The sequence below is a fragment of the Crocodylus porosus genome, unplaced genomic scaffold (genome assembly GCF_001723895.1).
Source record: "Crocodylus porosus isolate Cpor-Errol unplaced genomic scaffold, CroPor_comp1, whole genome shotgun sequence".
Lineage (NCBI taxonomy): Eukaryota > Metazoa > Chordata > Crocodylia > Crocodylidae > Crocodylus > Crocodylus porosus.
This window is the reverse complement of record NW_017728914.1, coordinates 31,618,135-31,630,842: the sequence shown is the minus strand read 5'-3', so window position 1 is coordinate 31,630,842 and position 12,708 is coordinate 31,618,135. Positions and strand designations below refer to the sequence as shown.

Below are 12,708 nucleotides of genomic sequence, written 5' to 3'. Positions count from 1 at the left end.
ACACACACACACACACACACACAATATATATATATTGTAAGCATTGATGAAGTGTATTGATTTGACCTTGCCTGGCCTGTGTGGTGGCGTCTCAAATTACTTAGAGCTCTATTGGATGATTAATTCTTATCAAAATAATGGCCATGCGCTACCACTTATTTACAGCATATGAGTTTTGTTCCTGAGCAGTTGTTCTGGATTATTTTCCTTGAATGGCTGGCAGAACATAGAAGTGTGTGTTTTGCAGACCAGACTCTGGATGACGTTGTTATTATATATTTGTTGAAAACTTGAAAGACTTAATAAACAGGATCATCCCTGTAAAACTGCTTACAGTCTGCTTGGTTATGACCCTTTTGGAGAATCTGGATGTGCTGCCATCGCAGCAATTTGAAGATTGAAAGAGGGGCTTTTGCAGCTGGGTGTTTGGCTCAGTTGAGTTGAAAGATGTTTCTGGTTTTTATCGTTGTGCAATATGCTGTTATAACATCAGTCAAGTATTGGGGCAACAAAACTTCTTGTATGGGTGTCCGTACTGTTGTTTGAATATTAATAATTTAAATAGCAGTTGTAACGAATGGAAAGTAGATTAATTTATCGGAGCCAAGTGAATCTACCCATTACCACATTCAACTTAGAGGTGTTTCAAAAAGGCAGGTACAGACACAGCCATCCAAATGCAGATGTGGGCAATCAAAATCTGTCATTTGAATCTTTCTGCCTGGACCATGGTAGCGTGCTCCCATGCCCACTTGTACATCCTCTTTCCTTGCAGGCACACCCCTTCAGTCCATTCCTAACTTCTGCAGTACCTATTCTGTACTGCAGCGGGGCCAAGGGATTATCAGCAAATGGCAAGAGTTTAGAGCAGCTGTAACAAGCAGAAGAACGTGTTCGATTTAAGTGCAGCTCTGGCTTTATTCCAGGCGCCTCTTCATTTATATCGTAAATTCAGTTTTATCTCAGTACCTAAATGATGAAACAAAAGAGCTGTGCAGCTGACTGAAGAACCTGCCCTTGGGTACAAATTAAAGAAGGAATCTATTTCTCATTTTAAAAAAAGAAACTTTATGCTAAATTTTCCAATATTAGTGATCAGACTTACTCTTCTAAAGTCAATGACATATCCTCCATTGCTCCTGGTGTATGTTTTTAAGTTGTAAAGTATGAATATTAGCTCTTGGCAACTTTATTGCAATAAGCACTCACATAACATCAGAGGACCCAGAGATGATTAAACCTAAGAAAAATAGTTACTGGGGGACACTTTCAAATATGCCTTCGGTCTTAAAAATGAGTCGTGGTCTGTTAAGCTAAAGTGCCTTGCTGTTTTGTGCGTTTCCCAGGGGTTTTGGTCAGCGCTTTGGGTTAGCTAATTTGCTATTGATCTTGGCCAAAGGAGCAGAAGTCTCCCTTGGACAAGGCTGTGTTTTGCCCTGGCCCTTGGCATGGAGTGTGTGTCATTCTGTGAACAAAACGTGGCACCTTGCTCCATCACGGCCCTGCCATCTGAACCGTTGTTGTTTATTTAACCATCCGGCCGTGTCTTGTGTTCAGCCACATCCTCACAGCCTGGCATAAGTCGGCAAAAATGAGAGTGCGGACGACAGGACTTTTTGCCTTTTGTTCCCTCTATTCAGGATGACTGTATAAGTGGAGAATACCTCCAGCACAATTTAATCAGCAGCGTGTAATAGAAACAGGCAAATTATGATGCGGTGGAGGCTGGGTATGGTAGGAAAGGGAGGCTGCTAGGGCTAAAAGTTAAGCAGGCTTTGAATGGGAACCACTGGCTTTAATGAGCTAGGTGTTTTCAAGCACAGAGGCTGGACATTTGTTGACAATTAAGACTCCTCTACTGCCGGCCTCAGCACTTGTATAAACCTTCCCCACAGACTGATGCGCTCTGACCTGTTCACAGAGGGGCTGAGAGCAGAGTAGCTCAGTGAGTGTCAGCTTTGATGTGCACAGGCCACTCTGATGGCATGGGAGGCCTGTGTCAAATGCCCCGTTTATTTAATCCTCGGGTGTCTTTTAACAGACTCCTTCTGGGCGCGCTTGGCCCTGTGTGGTTCTTGCAGTATCCTCTTACTTCACCTCTTTTCCTAGGGCTAATTAACACCTGCGGATTGTCAAACTCTGCCCTTCCCCTTCCATCAGCAAGTTCTGACAAAGGGGCTTTGGGGTGCACCTAGATTTTGGGGTGCCCTACACAGGATGCTTTATGGGGGCTGAGGGTTTCAGACAGTGGTGCCTGAAAATTGGGTTGCTCGAAACGGGCAGGCCCCCATATCACTGGCTACTTCTGAAAATTGTGGTCTTGCATTGCTGCAGGTACAGTGAGTTGTGAGTCCTTGTAATATGGCTGGTGGCATCTCTCCAAAGGATTTATTTATTTATTTATTTTTGGAAATTTGGTAAAGAAAATGTTGCAAGTCCCCCCCCCCCAAGGCAGATGAAAATGTACTTTTGTGCGCTGAATTGTCTTGTCCTGATTAGCTCATTTCTGCCCAGGGAGAGGGAATGAGACCTGTGACACCAAGGAGGATCCTTTACACTGCTTTGCTCCTCCACCAAGGAGAATCCACAATATTTAGGTTCAGGGGAGAAAGACATGTTCATGGCTGCCAATTAAAATATCTGCTTGGTCTTTCATTATATTTCTTCTCTTCTCTTAAGGCTGCTTTCCTTCAACAAATGCTGTAGGATGTGCGTAATACATGACATTGCACAGACACTAGTCCTGCAGGAGTGTGCAGGAGGTGAGACGGAAGTAGGGGGAAACAAATCTATATTTCTTCATTTGTTCTATCCAGCCGTTTTCGCTAACTTTTTTTGTAATGGAAAAAATCAATTTTGGGTGATATTAAACATGTCTTTGCCCCAATTAAGGAGTCACAGTGCCATTCGTTGTCCAGATGGAAAGTGGTTGGGTGTTTTCTGCTACTGTTAGAGAAGGGTGAAGACAACATGCATTGTCAATATTTTCAAGTAAGCAAAAGCCCCGTTGTTGTTCACATGTGGGCGAGCAGATGACGATGAAACCGCAGAAGTAATTAGAAAGGAAAGAGTACAGTGTAACCTCATTATAAGCAAGATCTTGGGAGCCACAATTTCAGTTTACAACCTTGTTACACAAATAAAATTCCTCAGTACAGAGGAGTTGAAATCAGTTAATTATTCCAACTCGTTTCTAAACTAGTAATGTTTCTAAAATGTACTGCACAGTTAAACGCCCCAGAGCAGATGAACCAGTGCTGGCAACTTCAGCGAGCCAGCACGCATGGGCCATGGACTGCTGACAATGTATTTAGCTCTTGTTGGGTTCGACATCCTCCCGGCTGAGTTGGAGCTCTGTGGCAGTCTCTTTGGCATTAGCTGCCAGTAAGTTGTCTACAGCTGGTCTCGAGCTGTTATTAGCACCAGTTCAGCTGAATCCAATGTTACCAATGGTGAGAAACGTTAAAAACCTCCCTAGTGAAGAAATGGCCTAAAAAGGCAGGATTCATTTCATATGTAGCATGGACATAAGCTTTCCTTTATAGCTCCCTTTAAAGTATTAGAAGCACATAAAGAAGACTTAGGAGGCTTTCTAACATACATGAAGATAAATGTTGACTATAAACCGTTACCGAATGACTTTATCTCCTAACATCATGTGGTTTGATGTTGATTCAATATAATTAAGATTTATGCTGCATTAATGTCAGCTGGGCAATAGCAAAACCTTTCTTTGTAACTACATCAGCCATGTTGTATCAGTGCTGGGAGTCCTTTATTTACATTTTATGGAAGATATTTTTGGAGGGGAGAACATATACAAAGCGTAAAGCAGTCTCTTCCTAAACATCTTGTCACATTCAAACTAAACGCTCTTAATCCAGTGTGTGAGATGTGAGCCCAGACAACACCCAGCCATTAGTTAACTCTTCCAGTTAGACTGTAGGCTTAGCAACTGGGAGGCAAAGAAAAATAGCGCTATCTGGAAGCAGTGCCAGGAAGAGCTGATTATACGCAACTAAAAGAGTCGCTATTCATTAACAAGGGAAAAAGTTCACAAGAGCCTCAGACTACACGGTTGTGTCGTGGTTGGTCACTTGCATCGACCACGAGGGGGCTGGCACATGGGACATTAAGACCAACACGGTTTTAAAGCTCATAATGAACTGCAAAATATTGTGAAAGCTAAAACCTCATATTTCCCTTCAGTGCAGTAAATTATGGCTGTTGGAACGAGTCTGCTCAGGACACCTGCAAATAGACCCATGAAGTGCCAGCCCTGCCTACTCCTGTAATTCTCCTGATACCAGGAAAGCAGGTCCTATTGTGCCATATTTCCTTGAACTTTTTTACCCTGGTAATTAAATCCAATCTGGTCCTTGACCTTTTTTCTCCTGTGCACATTCCTGTGGTAGTGATAATATATCACTGATGCTGATGGTTTACGGGCAGAGCCCAGCCTGCCTTACCCTGATAAAAAGTAAGTAAACCGTGGCTCTGTAGCAGTCGATTGAGCAGGATGCGTCATTTCTCCCAGTAACGTCTGGCAGCCGGCTGTCATGCTGGCTTCATTTGTATCCCTCCGACGCATCTGTTTCTTCTGAGATGTTCACAGAGAAGAGTGGGAAGGAGATGAGGTTAGCTGGACCAGGCCTCCCGAATATGTCCTGCTTGCTTTTTCTTTCAGGTAACAGCCTTCTACAGGAGAGTCTCACCCTAAGTAGTTTGTTTCATAGTTGTTAGGGGCTGGAAGGGACCTTAAAGGATCATTGGGTCCACCCCCCTGCACTAGGCAGGAAAGACTGTTGGGGTCAGGTGACCCCAGCAAGACGGGCATCAAGGCGCTTTTTGAAGACGGCCAGTGTGGGCGACTACCACCTCTGGGGGGAGCCTGTTCCAGACCCTCGGCAGTCTCGAATTCTTCTGGGTGCTCTCGTCCCCAGTGTGTGCTGCTAGGACTTCCACAGGCATATCCCATAGATCCTTGCACTGCAGTGAGCCATGATGCTCGACTGTCCTTTCCTAGTGAATTGTGGGAAAATGTTGCCTGTCCTACCATGTACGCAGGGGAAATTGTAAGAAGGCACAGGAGGACTCTTAGTGCTTGAGGGATTTAGCTTGTGTCCTCACTGCTAACTAAGCCAGTTCCCAGCCTGACTAAAAGCAGCACCCAAGTTCTAACACATCTTCATCTGTGCGATCAAGGCTAGGGACAAACATTACATATAAACCAATCAGAATCCAGTTAAACCTGTAACAAAACAGATGTTCAGGGCACATAAACCAGTTTGAAAATGGCTGAAACTGGTTTGAGATGAACTTGGTTGACTGTACTATTAGACTTAACTGATTTGGGTCAAAATGGTTTATGCAGTGTCTGTCCCAGACCTCTTCCTGGTTTAACTTAAACCAGAGCCCCCCAGCATCCTAACATGCTCTCTGAGCTGGGCAGGGCTCTCTGCTCTACAGCATGGCTAGCCCCTCCCCTCTGCTTCCTGGCTGCAGCTCCAGCAAAGACTGCAGGTGTCTGCCTGGCTTCCCCTGCTCCCCCCTCCTGTCCCCATCCCCTCTGCCTTACACAGACTCCTTTCAGCATTAGCTAGCAGACCACACACTGGCTACAGTCCCTGCTGTGGCAGATGAGAGAGGCAAAATCAATAGGTACCTGGTAGTGTCCCTCTGTTGTTTTCTTAATGGGGTGATAAACACTGTGTTATCAATTCCCTGCTGGGCTGGTCAGGAGGGGGAGGAACCCCTCCCTAATCAGAGCAGCCTGACAGGGCCTGGCTATGCCCCCACTCAGCTCAGCACAGGTAAAGGGAAGGGAGGGCTGCTCTAGCACCCCCCCCCAGCTTCTAGCCTGAGCCACTGCAGGCATGTGCCTGCATGTCTGCGATGCCTGTTCAGTTGCAAAGTGATTCAATCTATCCAGGTTAGACTAACCTGCAGAGATTGAATCAATTCAGGCTCAGGTTTTTTGAATGCCTGACCCTAACCCAGGTGTCAGGTACCACTAAACACAGGTGTGAGGTGATTTTGTATGAGGAGAGGTGGGTGAGAACCCAGTGAGGACAGACCCTTACAACAGGACATCTTCAGCATAGAGATCTCCTTATGCACACGTAGTAAAGTGTTGACCCTATTGTTACCCCTTAATCAATAAATCACAGTTGTACCATTGGTAAACTTACCTTAGATCTCCCTTTGTGGGTGGACTTGTGGTTAACTCATGTCTGTGTTGCTATGAAAATCAGCTTTATATCACTATTCAGGTTTCAGCTAACAATGTGGTTGATGTGTATTTTCTTTCTGTTCGTTTCTTTGAGCTTGAGCTAATTAAATGCTTGTATTCCTTCAGCCCTTCCCCCCCCTTTTTGCCCATTCTTCAGATTTCTCCTCATCAATCTGTGCTTTTAAGCAAAAATGAGTTCTCTAGGAAAGTCACTTGAATCAATTGATTGGTTCAACCACCTGAAGATAAGCAGAAGCTTTCATATGGCTTTACTTAGAAAGAAGGAGAATTTTGCTGCATAAGCCAAGTGTCTGGTGTGTGCTGTCCAACATGAAGGCCAATTTAGCTGCTTGATCCCTGGGGGAAAGATCAATAGTTTGTGGGCAGCAGTCAGATTTAGCAAGCCTCAGCTAATCTCCATCAGGTATCCAAGTTGCATTACCTAGCTGGGGCACCAGCTGAAAACTGAGCAGTTTAGGTAAAAAAAATCTTTTGTGAACTCTCTTGGCTTTTGACTTAAATGGACCCAGAGACTCCAAAGCAAAGCTCAGCTAAGGGTCAGTCATAGGTTGAAACCATGTAGAACTGATGGTCTATCTGTGGTTTGGAAATAAAAGCTAGACTTCTTCCCACGTTCACTTTAAACTTGGCCTATGGTTTCTGAAACCTTTCTGAAAACCTGAGATAAGTTGAGGGCAAACTGAGCAGTCCCAAATCGAGTGATTTTTTTCCCCCCCCCCCCCCCTTAATTTGTGGTTGACCAAGGAAAGTTCCTCTTGGATTACTCAAAGACAGATGCTTTCAAATGGGATGGACATTTGCCCTGTCCAGAGGCCTGGCTGGGCAGCTCTGTGGTCATGGCTCTTTTTGTGCCTTCCCTATCATCACCACTACCACCACCAAGATAGCACTAGGTGCTAGTACCCTAGTATCCTACCCCCCATTTAAGATACCGGCACTGGCTGGTATCTTCCCCCAACCTTTTTGATCATGTAGATGTAAATCAGGCAGTATTTGGAAGTTTTACATCCCCTGAGGTTGCAGCAATAAGACTTTGACATTGTACCTAATGTGATATTCTCCGCCCAGAAGAGCATACAAACACTATACCTGAAGAAGGGTGTTTGTGCCCCAAAGCTTATTAAGGACAATTTTTCCAATTATTTAGTTGGCCTAATAAAAGAGATTACATTTACCCAAAGAATCATGTCTGCCTATGTCCTTAGACCAACATGGCTACAAGAAATAACCCTAAAACGTTCTACCCACCGGGTTTTTGCTGGTGAAGCTCTAGAATGAGACGCAAAAGATTTGCAGCTTGTAGGAATAGTACATAGACTACTAAAGACCCCTTTGTGGATGGGAACTGGATTTCCTAGCAGTACATACTGAAAAGAATATCTGTCATTTTGATCTGCCTCTAGGATACCCAGCAGAGGTGAGCCAATGGAGATCAGGCTGTGCCTAAATGTGTATTATAGCACTGCAAAGGGAAGCTCCAGCCATTGGCCAGGAACTTTGGTTCCACAGTAAGAAACAAAAACATTGGTGCAAATTGTGAATCCTTTTTAAGGGGACAGGAATATTTAATGACTTTGTTCCTTGTATATTTACCTTCTTCCTCTCTCCCCATCAAAAGATTGAGCAACAGTAAGGAGGGGCAGGAGAGCTCGTGATCGAATAATGGTGGATTTTCCTAAATAAAAAAGCAAGAGCACAGTTTGCTTTTGTTTTTCATCATTATCACTGTCCTTCAGTGACAACACCTCCAGAAACGACTGACATGCAAAGGGTAGACCACCATCCTTAGACATGTGTTTTTCTTTTGGCCACATCTTGATCTTGCAATACACGTGTTGCAATGAGCATGGGAAGTGTCAGCTCTGAATTAATAGGTGCTTTATCAGCATATTGCGAAATATTAGTTTTAAAATGCAAAAGTACAAAATGCTGCAGCATTTTGTACTTTTGCATTTTAAGTGTTCTTTTTGTAGAGTATTATCCAACAACTTATTGCCTGTATTCAGTGCCCTGTGAACACATCCTTTAGTTTCTTCAGAAGATTCATGGTCAGGAACATGTTGTTTACATTTTCTTCTGTTACTCAATCGTTCAGTCATCTTTACCCAGATGGGAGAATAAGAGGAGTGATGGTTTATTTGCCAAGATTGGTCATGGTAAAACATGAGTGTTTAATTGCAGAGGAAAATGTGTGGAGGCCAGATCCTATGCTGTCTATTTGGTGCTTGTGTGATCCTACTCCATCCTGATGAGGTCCCTGAAAAAATGCTAATGCTTCTAGCTTCTGCCTTATCTTAGCTGTAAGACTAAGTCACAAAAATGCATTGAGGAGCAGGGGAATCCATCCATTTTTTTTCATTAGCTATTTTTAAGAGATGGAAGCAGGGTGGATTAGGATCTCAGTTAAGCTCCTAAATCAACCTGCTTGCCTATGGTGCCTTAGCATACTTAAGGACATGTCTTGTGATTAGTTGGTAGTGAACAGTAAGAGAACATCCGTTTTCCCATCTGATACACTGTCAAAACTGTAAGTTTTGGACATCTGAGAGTCCTGTTGAGCTCTGAGCAGAAGATCCCACTCCAGCTTCTGAAGCCATCTGCATTGCATTCAGATGAATTGAAACAATTCCAGTTTTGGTGTGCACAGAAGAGAGGCTGTTGTATTTCAAAGACTGTTGTATTTCAAAGGGCACTACTCCCGAATGCCCCATCCTCCTTTAGGTGATGGGATTCCTCAACGAAGTTGTGGAGTCTTCTGTCATTGGATGCCTTTCCATGCTAGTTTGCCTAACCATCCCAGAGAAGTGTTGGTCTAAACGGCAGATCTGGTCAGCAGCTGAACTCCATTTCCTAGCAGTCCCTGCCGATGCCACTACGGCTGGTCTCCATGGAGATGCAGGGAGCAGCCAGGCTGTGGCAGCGTGGACCCATTGTGGCCACATGCTCCCAGGGTCTCATGGAGACCAGCCTGGAGTAGCACTGGCAGGACACATGGCTAGGTAGGAAGCTGCTCCAGGACCTAGCTGGGCCAGGATCTTGCGGTGGTGACAGCGTGGGCAGGAGCTAGGGCAGAGCTGCTATTGGTTTCCCATACACCCCTTCATCAAACTTGGGGTCTGTAGTAAGGGCATGTGGGCAGCAGGTCGCAACTGTGCCCTGGATCTGGCCCATGCCATCACCACTGCATGATCCTGGCCCTGGAGAAGAGCCAGAGCAGTGTGGGTGGGGGCTGCTGGGAAATGTAGTCTGCTGCGGGCCTGACTTTACCCACCCCTGGCTTAGATTGATCCTGGTGTGAGCAGTGGCTTGGACTAGATGATGTCCTGACGTCCTTTCCAGATCTCTGCTTCACTGCTCAGATCTGTGGCATTTGGACCCTTTGCTGCTTTCTAAAGGGGGGGAAAAAAATCTGAGTTTTCCTCATGGTGCATAATTTACAGGATGGTGATGACAACTTCCATTAAAATGACATGGGATAAAGAAAGCATTCTCTTAATGTGCTGTAGCAGAGTAGTATATGAGAAAAAGCTAAAATTGTTTGCAAAAGAGGGTGTTTGTGATTTCAGCTCATTCTGAAGGGGATGTGACAAAGCTCTGAATTCGGAAGGAATTGCTTCTTGCTTGTTCTCTCTTGGGCCTGTTCTCTGTGAGGTTCATTTTCCTCTGACAATGATTTCCATGAAATAAAAAGTCCTTTGCTCTCTCATTTCCACAGGCCCTCCAGGACGGCGGGGAAAGACTGGGAGACGAGGAGAACCTGGTAAGTGTCACCATGGGGCGTGTGCCTACGAGATAACTAGAATGTCCTTGAACTCTCTGATAAAGTTGCCTTTTATCTAATGGGCCTGTGAAAAGGAGACTTCCCATTCCCAGGCAGAAGAGGTTATCTGTTGATGCTAAAAGCTGAGCTCTGACCTTGCCTATCAACAGTGACGTAAAGGGACACTGCTAGGTTGGGGACTGTCTAGTTAGTCCATATAAAACTTTTAAAGCTATCAGCTATGCTCCAAATGATTGTCGAGAACTTGTTCTCCAGCCATATCTTAATGTTTCATGGAAGCAGTCTGAAAACATTGGTAGGCATTATTGGCTCTGGATTTAGGACCCAGAGCCTTGTTCTGGGGGTAGGGGATGGACCCACCCTTGTTCCTGCCCTCAGACTGACCACAACCTCTCTATTCGATAATAGGCAAATTTATTGATACACAGTGATACCAGGAATCCTGGTTTTCTCTGATATAAAAATTTTTAGTTTGAAGGGGGGGAAAAAAAAGTCACCCCAAATCCATATGATTCTGTGATTTAAATGACATACCACTACTATATAGATCTATATACAGGTTTCCTTCAATTTATGCTGTACATGTGCTCCCGGAGAACGGTGCCTAAATCGAATTCACATAAAGCAAACCTACTTTACAATGTAACAAATAGGGATACGTTCCCATAGTGGTGCGGGAGGAAGGAAATGAGGCTGGGACTAGGGAAGGGATGGCAGCAGGGGTTCACAAGGCAGAAAAGCAGAGGGAACAGAGCGGCCTTCGCCCCAGCCCTAGTTGCAGTGGCCCCGGGAGTGGCCAGCATCAGCTGCCTGCAGCCAGTGGGCTGCACCGCACTCCGCCTGTCCTCACTCCCCTCTGCTCCTGGGCTGCGCCGTGCCCTGGTGCAGGCAGCTGCTGTCAGCTGCTCCTGGGGCTGCTGTAGCCGAGGCTGGGGTGAGTGGGGCCATGGCCCTTTCCCCTCTCCCCACAGACTTACCTGCTTGCATATAACGGATTATGGGTCTAAATATGCTCATCGCATAAAAGCGAATTTGTATATAAAGAGCCCATATAAATTGAGGGAAACCTGTATAGTGGTGTTTCATTTTAATTGTGGGAAAATACGTATTTGGGGCTACTTATTTTTTTAAGCAAAAATTGGGGATTTTTTTAAATCGGAGAAAAACAGGATCCCTGGTGATAACAGAAAAGAAACAATAAAACAATTAAGCAATTCTATATATCTACCAAATTCTAGGGCTGTCATCAGAATTAAAGTACATCTGGCCAGGACTCTGAGGCTCTTTCTTAGGTGTCAGATTTCAGCAATTGGGAGGTGGGATGCTGAGGACCCCTCCAGTGGGGTGTATAAGGTAGGCAGGTGGTATGCCCTCTGTCCATCATAGCCCTGGGTTCCCCATCCCCGGGGAGGGTGGAACGAGGAACCCTTTGCTACTCTCAAGTCTCTGCTTTTGTATTCTCCTTCTCCCCATGGCTATCTTTGGTTGGTTGTCTCTCTGTGGTCACACATCCATCCACGTAGCCTTCTGGGCCTTCACCTAATTTGGTCTGTTTGCCCAAAACTGGGACTTGGGGTCCCCCTGCTCTGGGCCCTTGCTGCTGGTATCACTTTATCTCATGTTATGGGACAGTATGGTATATGCTCCCAGTTCCCAGACTGTTCTTCCAGACTGTGTGTATCCCTTGGCCTTGTGTTAGACAGCCTGTCTGCCTCCTGGGCTGAGAGACACTTTGTGCGAGACCCAAGGTCTTTAGAAATCAATTAACCCCTGCTGCCCATCTTGAACCCTTATAATGTATCTATCTATACCTATAAGCCAATTCCCAAAAAGCAAACCTTTAAATACCATTTTCTAAGCCAACAGGCATTACAGTGATACAGTCATGCTTGCTTGCAGTGACACCTGATAAGAGCAATAACGTCTTACTGGCAATATTTTTCCCAAGAACATTTTCCAGAGTCTGCTTTCAAAAGATTGTCCCTATAAGATCAACAGCTGTGTAGGTGCAACTTGTCACCAGATGCATGTTGCTGCTAATAATCATCAACTCTTATGAGTACCACAGCATACAATCAGAGCCATGTTGTGCTAGGCATTGTAATAGATGTGCGTAGCAAGAGACTTCCACAGCTGAAAAAACCATTTGCACTCTACATAAACAGGAGGAGCAGCAAGGGGAAGAAAGATCTCTAATCCCTAGGGATGCAATAATAAAGATTTCTTTGGCTAATTGTTAACCAGCCATATTGGCTGATACCGATCCAATGGCCTATTTATGGGCATGCAGCACAGCAGCTTTGGAGAGTGGCATCTGGCCAGTAAGCCTGTAGGGGAGGGAAGGAGCATGGGGGAGGCAGATCAAGTCCCCCATGGTGAGGGAGGGTGTGGGGCAGGGGCAGGTGCTGCCCAGCCAGGGCAGTGAATATGACCCTGGGAATGGGGCGGAGCTGTGGGCAGCTCATCTGGGTGGGGAGGGGGTGACTCCCTACTGCTGTGCGCACCCCCAGGGGAGGCATGGGGTGCATGTACACTCCTGGGTTTGTGTGCAAGGTGAGGGCGGGCTGCCTGCTGTGGGCTTGGAGCCAGGGGCTATGCTGGGCTCTTCTAGGCAGGGTGGGTGGCAGTGGCACTGGGAGGGGTGGCTACAGGGTGGGTTATAGCACTCCCCCCT

The 12,708-nt window shown here is 45.6% G+C and overlaps 1 protein-coding gene across 1 annotated transcript in view; it reads left to right on the top strand.

Moving 5' to 3' along the window:
- The window catches only part of COL23A1 (collagen type XXIII alpha 1 chain), a 284,371-nt gene that overhangs the window by 196,087 nt on the left and 75,576 nt on the right, over positions 1–12,708 (top strand). The window contains exon 2 of the mRNA XM_019535162.1: positions 9,969–10,013. The gene's annotated coding sequence lies outside the window, so the exon portion shown is untranslated. The remainder of the gene's footprint in view (positions 1–9,968; positions 10,014–12,708) is intronic.